The sequence below is a fragment of the Bombus pascuorum genome, chromosome 9 (genome assembly GCF_905332965.1).
Source record: "Bombus pascuorum chromosome 9, iyBomPasc1.1, whole genome shotgun sequence".
Lineage (NCBI taxonomy): Eukaryota > Metazoa > Arthropoda > Insecta > Hymenoptera > Apidae > Bombus > Bombus pascuorum.
Window position 1 is genome coordinate 17,081,445 of NC_083496.1, and position 15,129 is coordinate 17,096,573.

Sequence of the window (15,129 nt, forward strand, 5' to 3'; positions counted from 1 at the left end):
TTACCTTATGACGTATAACGTTATGTAGTATTATCTTATAACGTATAACATTGTGTACTATTACGTAATGACGTATAACGTTATGTAGTGTTACCTTATAACGTATAACGTTATATACTATTACGTACTAACGTATAACGTTATATACTATTACGTGATGACGTATAACGTTATGTAGTATTAGCTGATGACGTATAACGTTATGTAGTATTATCTTATAACGTATAACGTTATATACTATTACGTTATGACGTATAACGTTATATACCATTACGTACTGACGTATAACGTTATATAGTATTACCGTATGACGTACAACGTTATATCCTATTACGTACTAACGTATAACATTATATACTATTACGTAATGATGTATAACGTTATGTAGTATTAGCTGATGACGCATAACGTTATGTAGTGTCATCTTATAACGTATAACGTTATATACTATTACGTTATGACGTATAACGTTATATACTACTACGTACTAACGTATAACGTTACATACTATTACGTAATGACGTATAACGTTATGTAGTATTACCTTATGACGTATAACGTTGTGTAGTATTGCCTTATAAAGTATAACGTTATATACTATTACGTAATGACGTATAACGTTATGTAGTATTACCTTATGACGTATTACGTTATGTAGTATTATCTTATAACGTATAACGTTATATATTTTTACGTAATGACGTATACCGTTATGTAGTATTACTATATGACGTTTAACGATATGTAGTATTGCCTTATTACCTATAACATTATATACTATTACGTAATGACGTATAACGTTATGTAGTATTAGCTGTTGACGTATAACGTTATGTAGTATTATCTTATAACGTATAACGTTATATACTATTACGTTATGACGTATAACGTTATATACTATTACGTAATGACGTATAACGTTATGTAGTATTACCTTATAACGTCTAACGTTATATACTATTACGTACTAACGTATAACGTTATATACTACTACGTACTGACGTATAACGTTATATAGTATTACCGTATGACGTACAACGTTATACGCTATTACGTACTAACGTATAACGTTATATACTATTACGTTATAACGTAAAACATTATGTAGTATTACCTAGTAACGTATAACGTTATATACTATTACGCTATGACGTATAACGTTATGTACTATTACGTTATAACGTATAACGTTCTACACTATTACGTAATAACGTATAATGTAATATACTACTACGTACTAACGTAAATTTACATACTATTACGTAATGACGTATAACGTTCTACACTATTACGTAATAACATATAACGTTATATACTACTACGTACTAACGTATAACGTTGCATACTATTACGTGATGACGTATAACGTTATATAGTATTACCGTATGACGCATAACGTAATGTAGTATTACCTTATGACGTATAACGTTGTGTAGTATTGCCTTATAAAGTATAACGTTATATACTATTACGTAATGATTTATAACGTTATGTAGTATTACCATATGACGTATAACGTTATGTAGTATTACCTTATAACGTATAATGTTATATACTATTACGTACTAACGTATAACGTAATATACTATTACGTACTGACGTATAACGTTATATAGTATTACCGTATGACGTACAACGTTATATCCTACTACGTACTAACGTATAACGTTATATATTTTTACGTAATGACGTATACCGTTATGTAGTATTACCATATGACGTTTAACGATATGTAGTATTACCTAGTAACGTATAAGGTTATATACTATTACCATATGACGTATAACGTTATGTAGTATTACCTTATAACGTATAACGTTATATACTATTACGTACTAACGTATAACGTTATATACTACTACGTTCTAACGTATAACGTTATATACCATTACGTTATAACGTATAACGTTATTAGCTATTACGTTATGACGTATAACGTCATATGTTATTACGTACTGACGTATAACGTTATATAGTATTACCGTATGACGTACAACGTTATATCCTATTACGTACTAACGTATAACGTTATATACTATTACGCTAGCACGTATAACGTTATAAACTAATACGTTATGACGTATAACGTTATATACTATTACGTAATGACGTATGACGTTATATACCATTACGTACTGACGTATGACGTTATATAGTATTACCTTATGACGTACAACGTTATATCCTATTACGTACTAACGTATAACATTATATACTATTACGTAATGATGTATAACGTTATGTAGTATTAGCTGATGACGCATAACGTTATGTAGTGTTATCTTATAACGTATAACGTTATATACTATTACGTTATGACGTATAACGTTATATACCATTACGTACTGACGTATAACGTTATATAGTATTACCGTATGACGTACAACGTTATATCCTATTACGTACTAACGTATAACATTATGTACTATTACGTAATGATGTATAACGTTATGTAGTATTAGCTGATGACGCATAACGTTATGTAGTGTTATCTTATAACGTATAACGTTATATACTATTACGTTATGACGTATAACGTTATATACCATTACGTACTGACGTATAACGTTATATAGTATTACCGTATGACGTACAACGTTATATCCTATTACGTACTAACGTATAACGTTATATACTATTACGTTATAACGTAAAACATTATGTAGTATTACCTAGTAACGTATAACGTTATATACTATTACGCTATGACGTATAACGTTATGTACTATTACGTTATAACGTATAAGGTTCTACACTATTACGTAATAACGTATAATGTTATATACTACTACGTACTAACGTATAACGTTACATACTATTACGTAATGACGTATAACGTTCTACACTATTACGTAATAACGTATAACGTTATATACTACTACGTACTAACGTATAACGTTACATACTATTACGTCATGACGTATAACGTTATATAGTATTACCGTATGACGTATAACGTAATGTAGTATTACCTTATGACGTATAACGTTGTGTAGTATTGCCTTATAAAGCATAACGTTATATACTATTACGTAATGATTTATAACGTTATGTAGTATTACCATATGACGCATAACGTTATGTAGTATTACCATATGACGTTTAACGTTATGTAGTATTGCCTTATAACGTATAACGTTATATACTATTATGTAATGAGGTATAACGATCTACACTATTACGTACTAACGTATAATGTTATATACTACTACGTACTAACGTATAACGTTATATACTATTACGTAATGACGTATAACGATCTACACTATTACGTACTAACATATAACGTTATATACTACTACGTACTATCGTATAACGTTATATACTATTACGTACTGACGTATTACGTTATATAGTATTACCGTATGACGTGCAACGTTATATCCTACTACGTACTAACGTATAACGTTATATATTTTTACGTAATGACGTATACCGTTATGTAGTTGTACCATATGACGTTTAACGATATGTAGTACTACCTAGTAACGTATAACGTTATATACTATTACGTACTAACGTATAACGTTATATACTATTACGTACCTACGTATAACGTTATGTAGTATTACCATATGACGTGTAACGTTATGTAGTATTACCTTCTGACGTATAACGTTATGTAGTATTATCTTATAACGAATAACATTATATACTATTACGTAATAACGTATAACGTTATGTAGTATTACCATATGACGTTTAACGATATGTAGTATTGCCTTATAACGTGTAACATTATATACTATTACGTACTAACGTATAACGTTATATACTATTACGTACTGACGTATAACGTTATATAGTATTACCGTATGACGTACAACGTTATATCCTACTACGTACTAACGTATAACGTTATATATTTTTACGTAATGACGTATACCGTTATGTAGTATTACCACATGACGTTTAACGATATGTAGTATTACCTAGTAACGTATAACGTTATATACTATTACGCTATGACCTATAACGTTATGTACTATTACGTAATAACGTATAACGTTCTACACTATTACGTAATAACGTATAACGTTATATACTACTACGTACTAACGTATAACGTTACATACTATTACGTAATGACGTATAACGTTCTACACTATGACGTAATAACGTATAACGTTATATGCTACTACGTACTAACGTATAACGTTACATACTATTACGTGATGACGTATAACGTTATATAGTATTACCGTATGACGTACAACGTTATATCCTACTACGTACTAACGTATAACGTTATATATTTTTACGTAATGACGTATACCGTTATGTAGTATTACCATATGACGTTTAACGATATGTAGTATTGCCTTATAACGTATAACATTATATACTATTACGTAATGACGTATAACGTTATGTAGTATTAGCTGATGACGTATAACGTTATGTAGTATTATCTTATAACGTATAACGTTATATACTATTACGTTATGACGTATAACGTTATATACTATTACGTAATGACGTATAACGATATGTAGTATTACCTTATGACGTATAACGTTGTGTAGTATTGCCGTATAAAGTATAACGTTATATACTATTACGTAATGATTTATAACGTTATGTAGTATTACCATATGACGTATAACGCTATGTAGTATTACCTTATAACGTATAACGTTATATACTATTACGTACTAACGTATAACGTTATATACCATTACGTAATGACGGATAACGTTATATTCTAATACGTAATGACGTATAACGTAATGTAGTATTACCTTATGACGTATAACGTTATGTAATATTAGCTGATGACGTATAACGTTATGTAGTATAATCTTATAACGTATAACGTCATATACTATTACGTTATGACGTATAACGTTATGTAGTATTAGCTGATGACGTATAACGTTATGTAGTATTATCTTATAACGTATAACGTTATATATTATTACGTTATGACGTATAACGTTATATACTATTACGTAATGACGTATAACATTATGTAGTATTACCTTATGACGTATAACGTTATGTAGTATTATCTTATAACGTATAACATTATATACTATTACGTAATGACGTATAACGTTACGTAGTATTACCATATGACGTTTAACAATATGTAGTATTGCCTTATAACGTATAACGTTATATACTATTACCATATGACGTATAACGTTATGTAGTATTGCCGTATAACGTATAACGTTATATACTATTATGTAATGAGGTATAACGATCTACACTATTACGTACTAACGTATAATGTTATATACTACTACGTACTAACGTATAACGTTATATAATATTACCTTATGACGTATAACGTTATGTAGTATTATCTTATAACGTATAACATTATATACTATTACGTAATGACGTATAACGTTATGTAGTATTACCATATGACGTTTAACGTTATGTAGTATTGCCTTATAACGTATAACGTTATATACTATTATGTAATGAGGTATAACGATCTACACTATTACGTACTAACGTATAATGTTATATACTACTACGTACTAACGTATAACGTTATTTACTATTACGTAATGACGTATAACGATCTACACTATTACGTACTAACGTATAACGTTATATACTACTACGTACTAACGTATAACGTTATATACTATTACGTTATAACGCAAAACGTTATATAGTATTACGTACTAACGTATAACGTTATATACTACTACGTACTAACGTATAACGTTATATACTATTTCGTAATGACGGATAACGTTATATTCTAATACGTAATGACGTATAACGTAATGTAGTATTACCTTATGACGTATAACGTTATGTAGTATTAGCTGATGACGTATAACGTTATGTAGTATTATCTTATAACGTATAACGTTATATACTATTACGTTATGACGTATAACGTTATATACTATTACGTAATGACGTATAACGTTATGTGGTATTACCTTATGACGTATAACGTTATGTAGTATTATCTTATAACGTATAACATTATATACTATTACGTAATCACGTATAACGTTATGTAGTATTACCATATGACTTTTAACGATATGTAGTATTGCCTTATAACGTATAACGTTATATACTATTACCATATGACGTATAACGTTATGTAGTATTACCTTATAACGTATAACGTTATATACTATTACGTACTAACGGATAACGTTATATACTACTACGTACTAACGTATAACGTTATATACCATTACGTTATGACGTATAACGTTATTAGCTATTACGTTATGACGAATAACGTCATACGTTATTACGTACTGACGTATAACGTTATATAGTATTACCGTATCACGTACAACGCTATATCCTATTACGTACTAACGTATAACGTTATATACTATTACGTTATAACGTAAAACATTATGTAGTATTACCTTATAACATATAACGTTATATACTATTACGCTAGCACGTATAACGTTATAAACTAATACGTTATGACGTATAACGTTATATACTATTACGTAATGACGTATAACGTTATGTAGTATTACCATATGACGTTTAACGTTCTGTAGTATTGCCTTATAACATATAACGTTATATACTATTATGTAATGAGGTATAACGATCTACACTATTACGTACTAACGTATAATGTTATATACTACTACGTACTAACGTATAACGTTATATACTATTACGTAATGACGTATAACGTTATGTAGTATTAGCTGATGACGTATAACGTTATGTAGTATTATCTTATAACGTATAACGTTATATACTATTACGTTATGACGTATAACGTTATATACTATTACGTAATGACGTATAACATTATGTGGTATTACCTTATGACGTATAACGTTATGTAGTATTATCTTATAACGTATAACATTATATACTATTACGTAATGACGTATAACGTTATGTAGTATTACCATATGACGTTTAACAATATGTAGTATTGCCTTATAACGTATAACGTTATATACTATTACCATAAGACGTATAACGTTATGTAGTATTACCTTATAACGTATAACGTTATATACTATTACGTACTAACGGATAACGTTATATACTACTACGTACTAACGTATAACGTTATATACCATTACGTTATAACGCAAAACGTTATATAGTACTACGTACTAACGTATAACGTTATATACTACTACGTACTAACGTATAACGTTATATACTATTACGTAATGACGGATAACGTTATATTCTAATACGTAATGACGTATAACGTAATGTAGTATTACCTTATGACGTATAACGTTATGTAGTATTATCTGATGACGTATAACGTTATGTAGTATTACCTTATAACGTATAACGTTATGTACTATTACGTACTAACGGATAACGTTATATACTATTACGTACTAACGGATAACGTTATATACTACAACGTACTAACGTATAACGTTATATACCATTACGTTATGACGTATAACGTTATTAGCTATTACGTTATGACGAATAACGTCATATGTTATTACGTACTGACGTATAACGTTATATAGTATTACCGTATGACGTACAACGTTATATCCTATTACGTACTAACGTATAACGTTATATACTATTACGTTATAACGTAAAACATTATGTAGTATTACCTTATAACATATAACGTTATATACTATTACGCTGGCACGTATAACGTTATAAACTAATACGTTATGACGTATAACGTTATATACTATTACGTAATGACGTATAACGTTATGTAGTATTACCATATGACGTTTAACGTTATGTAGTATTGCCTTATAACGTATAACGTTATATACTATTATGTAATGAGGTATAACGATCTACACTATTACGTACTAACGTATAATGTTATATACTACTACGTACTAACGTATAACGTTATATACTATTACGTTATAACGCAAAACGTTATATAGTAATACGTACTAACGTATAACGTTATATACTACTACGTACTAACGTATAACGTTATATACTATTACGTAATGTCGGATAACGTTATATTCTAATACGTAATGACGTATAACGTAATGTAGTATTACCTTATGACGTATAACGTTATGTAGTATTGCCTTATAAAGTATAACGTTATATAATATTACGCTATGACGTATAACGTTCTACACTATTACGTAATAACGTAAAACGTTATATACTACTACGTACTAACGTATAACGTTACATACTATTACGTAATGACGTATAACGTTCTACACTATTACGTAATAACGTATAACGTCATATACTACTACGTACTAACGTATAACGTTACATACTATTACGTGATGACGTATAACGTTATATAGTATTACCGTATGACGTATAACGTAATGTAGTATTACCTTATGACGTATAACGTTATGTAGTATTGCCTTATAAAGTATAACGTTATATACTATTACGTAATGATTTATAACGTTATGTAGTATTACCATATGACGTATAACGTTATGTAGTATTACCTTATAACGTATAACGTTATATACTATTACGTACTAACGTATAACGTTATATACTATTACGTACTGACGTATATCGTTATATAGTATTACCGTATGACGTACAACGTTATATCCTACTACGTACTAACGTATAACGTTATATACTATTACGTTATAACGCAAAACGTTATATAGTAATACGTACTAACGTATAACGTTATATACTACTACGTACTAACGTATAACGTTATATACTATTACGTAATGTCGGATAACGTTATATTCTAATACGTAATGACGTATAACGTAATGTAGTATTACCTTATGACGTATAACGTTATGTAGTATTGCCTTATAAAGTATAACGTTATATAATATTACGCTATGACGTATAACGTTCTACACTATTACGTAATAACGTAAAACGTTATATACTACTACGTACTAACGTATAACGTTACATACTATTACGTAATGACGTATAACGTTCTACACTATTACGTAATAACGTATAACGTCATATACTACTACGTACTAACGTATAACGTTACATACTATTACGTGATGACGTATAACGTTATATAGTATTACCGTATGACGTATAACGTAATGTAGTATTACCTTATGACGTATAACGTTATGTAGTATTGCCTTATAAAGTATAACGTTATATACTATTACGTAATGATTTATAACGTTATGTAGTATTACCATATGACGTATAACGTTATGTAGTATTACCTTATAACGTATAACGTTATATACTATTACGTACTAACGTATAACGTTATATACTATTACGTACTGACGTATATCGTTATATAGTATTACCGTATGACGTACAACGTTATATCCTACTACGTACTAACGTATAACGTTATATATTTTTACGTAATGACGTATACCGTTATGTAGTGTTACCATATGACGTTTAACGATATGTAGTATTGCCTTATAACGTATAAGATTATATACTATTACGTAATGACGTATAACGTTATATACTATTACGTAATGACGTATAACGTTATGTTGTATTACCATATGACGTGTAACGTTATGTAGTATTACCTTATGACGTATAACGTTATGTAGTATTATCTTATAACGAATAACATTATATACTATTACGTAATGACGTATAACGTTATGTAGTATTACCATATGACGTTTAACGATATGTAGTATTACCTTATAACGTATAACGTTATATACTATTACGTACTAACGTATAACGTTATATACTATTACGTACTGACGTATAACGTTATATAGTATTACCGTATGACGTACAACGTTATATCCTACTACGTACTAACGTATAACGTTATATATTTTTACGTAATGACGTATACCGTTATGTAGTATTACCATATGACGTTTAACGATATGTAGTATTGCCTTATAACGTATAAGATTATATACTATTACGTAATGACGTATAACGTTATATACTATTACGTAATGACGTATAACGTTATATAGTATTACCGTATGACGTACAACGTTATATCCTACTACGTACTAACGTATAACGTTATATATTTTTACGTAATGACGTATACCGTTATGTAGTATTACCATATGACGTTTAACGATATGTAGTATTACCTAGTAACGTATAACGTTATATACTATTACGTACTGACGTATAACGTTATATAGTATTACCGTATGACGTACAACGTTATATCCTATTACGTACTAACGTATAACGTTATATACTATTACGTTATAACGTAAAACATTATGTAGTATTACCTAGAAACGTATTACGTTATAAACTATTACGCTATGACGTATAACGTTATATACTATTACGATATAACGTATAACGTTCTACATTATTACGTAATAACGTATAACGTTATATACTACTACGTACTAACGTATAATGTTACATACTATTACGTAATGACGTATAACGTTCTACACTATTACGTAATAACGTATAACGTTATATACTACTACGTACTAACGTATAACGTTACATACTATTACGTGATGACGTATAACGTTATATAGTATTACCGTATGACGTATAACGTAATGTAGTATTACCTTATGACGTTAACGTTGTGTAGTATTGCCTTATAAAGTATAACGTTATATACTATTACGTAATGATTTATAACGTTATGTAGTATTACCATATGACGTATAACGTTATGTAGTATTACCTTATAACGTCTAAGGTTATATACTATTACGTACTAACGTATAACGTTATATACTATTACGTACTGACGTGTAACGTTATATAGTATTACCGTATGACGTACAACGTTATATCCTACTACGTACTAACGTATAACGTTATATATTTTTACGTAATGACGTATACCGTTATGTAGTATTACCATTAGACGTTTAACGATATGTAGTATTGCCTTATAACGTATAACATTATATACTATTACGTAATGACGTATAACGTTATGTAGTATTAGCTGATGACGTATAACGTTATGTAGTATTACCATATAACGTATAACGTGTACCGTTATATACTATTACGTTATGACGCATAACATTATGTAGTATTACCATATGACGTTTAACGTTATGTAGTATTGCCTTATACTAACGTATAATGTTATATACTACTACGTACTAACGTATAACATTATATACTATTACGTAATGACGTATAACGATCTACACTATTACGTACTAACGTATAACGTTATATACTATTACGTACTAACGTATAACGTTATATACTATTACGTTATAACGCAAAACGTTATATAGTATTACGTACTAACGTATAACGTTATATACTACTACGTACTAACGTATAACGTTATATAATATTACGTTATGACGTATAACGTTATGTAGTATTACCATATGACGTTTAACGTTATGTAGTATTGCCTTATAACGTATAACGTTATATACTATTATGTAATGACGTATAACGTTATATAGTATTAGCTTATGACGTATAACGTTATATACTATTACGTACTAACGGATAACGTTATATACTACTACGTACTAACGTATAACGTTATATACCATTACGTTATGACGTATAACGTTATTAGCTATTACGTTATGACGAATAACGTCATACGTTATTACGTACTGACGTATAACGTTATATAGTATTACCGTATCACGTACAACGCTATATCCTATTACGTACTAACGTATAACGTTATATACTATTACGTTATAACGTAAAACATTATGTAGTATTACCTTATAACATATAACGTTATATACTATTACGCTAGCACGTATAACGTTATAAACTAATACGTTATGACGTATAACGTTATATACTATTACGTAATGACGTATAACGTTATGTAGTATTACCATATGACGTTTAACGTTATGTAGTATTGCCTTATAACATATAACGTTATATACTATTATGTAATGAGGTATAACGATCTACACTATTACGTACTAACGTATAATGTTATATACTACTACGTACTAACGTATAACGTTATATACTATTACGTAATGACGTATAACGTTATGTAGTATTAGCTGATGACGTATAACGTTATGTAGTATTATCTTATAACGTATAACGTTATATACTATTACGTTATGTCGTATAACGTTATATACTATTACGTAATGACGTATAACATTATGTGGTATTACCTTATGACGTATAACGTTATGTAGTATTATCTTATAACGTATAACATTATATACTATTACGTAATGACGTATAACGTTATGTAGTATTACCATATGACGTTTAACAATATGTAGTATTGCCTTATAACGTATAACGTTATATACTATTACCATAAGACGTATAACGTTATGTAGTATTACCTTATAACGTATAACGTTATATACTATTACGTACTAACGGATAACGTTATATACTACTACGTACTAACGTATAACGTTATATACCATTACGTTATAACGCAAAACGTTATATAGTACTACGTACTAACGTATAACGTTACATACTATTACGTGATGACGTATAACGTTATATAGTATTACCGTATGACGTATAACGTAATGTAGTATTACCTTATGACGTATAACGTTATGTAGTATTGCCTTATAAAGTATAACGTTATATACTATTACGTAATGATTTATAACGTTATGTAGTATTACCATATGACGTATAACGTTATGTAGTATTACCTTATAACGTATAACGTTATATACTATTACGTACTAACGTATAACGTTATATACTATTACGTACTGACGTATATCGTTATATAGTATTACCGTATGACGTACAACGTTATATCCTACTACGTACTAACGTATAACGTTATATACTATTACGTTATAACGCAAAACGTTATATAGTAATACGTACTAACGTATAACGTTATATACTACTACGTACTAACGTATAACGTTATATACTATTACGTAATGTCGGATAACGTTATATTCTAATACGTAATGACGTATAACGTAATGTAGTATTACCTTATGACGTATAACGTTATGTAGTATTGCCTTATAAAGTATAACGTTATATAATATTACGCTATGACGTATAACGTTCTACACTATTACGTAATAACGTAAAACGTTATATACTACTACGTACTAACGTATAACGTTACATACTATTACGTAATGACGTATAACGTTCTACACTATTACGTAATAACGTATAACGTCATATACTACTACGTACTAACGTATAACGTTACATACTATTACGTGATGACGTATAACGTTATATAGTATTACCGTATGACGTATAACGTAATGTAGTATTACCTTATGACGTATAACGTTATGTAGTATTGCCTTATAAAGTATAACGTTATATACTATTACGTAATGATTTATAACGTTATGTAGTATTACCATATGACGTATAACGTTATGTAGTATTACCTTATAACGTATAACATTATATACTATTACGTACTAACGTATAACGTTATATACTATTACGTACTGACGTATATCGTTATATAGTATTACCGTATGACGTACAACGTTATATCCTACTACGTACTAACGTATAACGTTATATATTTTTACGTAATGACGTATACCGTTATGTAGTGTTACCATATGACGTTTAACGATATGTAGTATTGCCTTATAACGTATAAGATTATATACTATTACGTAATGACGTATAACGTTATATACTATTACGTAATGACGTATAACGTTATGTTGTATTACCATATGACGTGTAACGTTATGTAGTATTACCTTATGACGTATAACGTTATGTAGTATTATCTTATAACGAATAACATTATATACTATTACGTAATGACGTATAACGTTATGTAGTATTACCATATGACGTTTAACGATATGTAGTATTACCTTATAACGTATAACGTTATATACTATTACGTACTAACGTATAACGTTATATACTATTACGTACTGACGTATAACGTTATATAGTATTACCGTATGACGTACAACGTTATATCCTACTACGTACTAACGTATAACGTTATATATTTTTACGTAATGACGTATACCGTTATGTAGTATTACCATATGACGTTTAACGATATGTAGTATTGCCTTATAACGTATAAGATTATATACTATTACGTAATGACGTATAACGTTATATACTATTACGTAATGACGTATAACGTTATATAGTATTACCGTATGACGTACAACGTTATATCCTACTACGTACTAACGTATAACGTTATATATTTTTACGTAATGACGTATACCGTTATGTAGTATTACCATATGTCGTTTAACGATATGTAGTATTACCTAGTAACGTATAACGTTATATACTATTACGTACTGACGTATAACGTTATATAGTATTACCGTATGACGTACAACGTTATATCCTATTACGTACTAACGTATAACGTTATATACTATTACGTTATAACGTAAAACATTATGTAGTATTACCTAGAAACGTATTACGTTATAAACTATTACGCTATGACGTATAACGTTATATACTATTACGATATAACGTATAACGTTCTACATTATTACGTAATAACGTATAACGTTATATACTACTACGTACTAACGTATAATGTTACATACTGTTACGTAATGACGTATAACGTTCTACACTATTACGTAATAACGTATAACGTTATATACTACTACGTACTAACGTATAACGTTACATACTATTACGTGATGACGTATAACGTTATATAGTATTACCGTATGACGTATAACGTAATGTAGTATTACCTTATGACGTTAACGTTGTGTAGTATTGCCTTATAAAGTATAACGTTATATACTATTACGTAATGATTTATAACGTTATGTAGTATTACCATATGACGTATAACGTTATGTAGTATTACCTTATAACGTCTAAGGTTATATACTATTACGTACTAACGTATAACGTTATATACTATTACGTACTGACGTGTAACGTTATATAGTATTACCGTATGACGTACAACGTTATATCCTACTACGTACTAACGTATAACGTTATATATTTTTACGTAATGACGTATACCGTTATGTAGTATTACCATTAGACGTTTAACGATATGTAGTATTGCCTTATAACGTATAACATTATATACTATTACGTAATGACGTATAACGTTATGTAGTATTAGCTGATGACGTATAACGTTATGTAGTATTATCTTATAACGTATAACGTTATATACTATTACGTTATGACGTATAACATTATGTAGTATTACCATATGACGTTTAACGTTATGTAGTATTGCCTTATAACGTATAACGTTACATACTATTACGTGATGACGTATAACGTTATATAGTATTA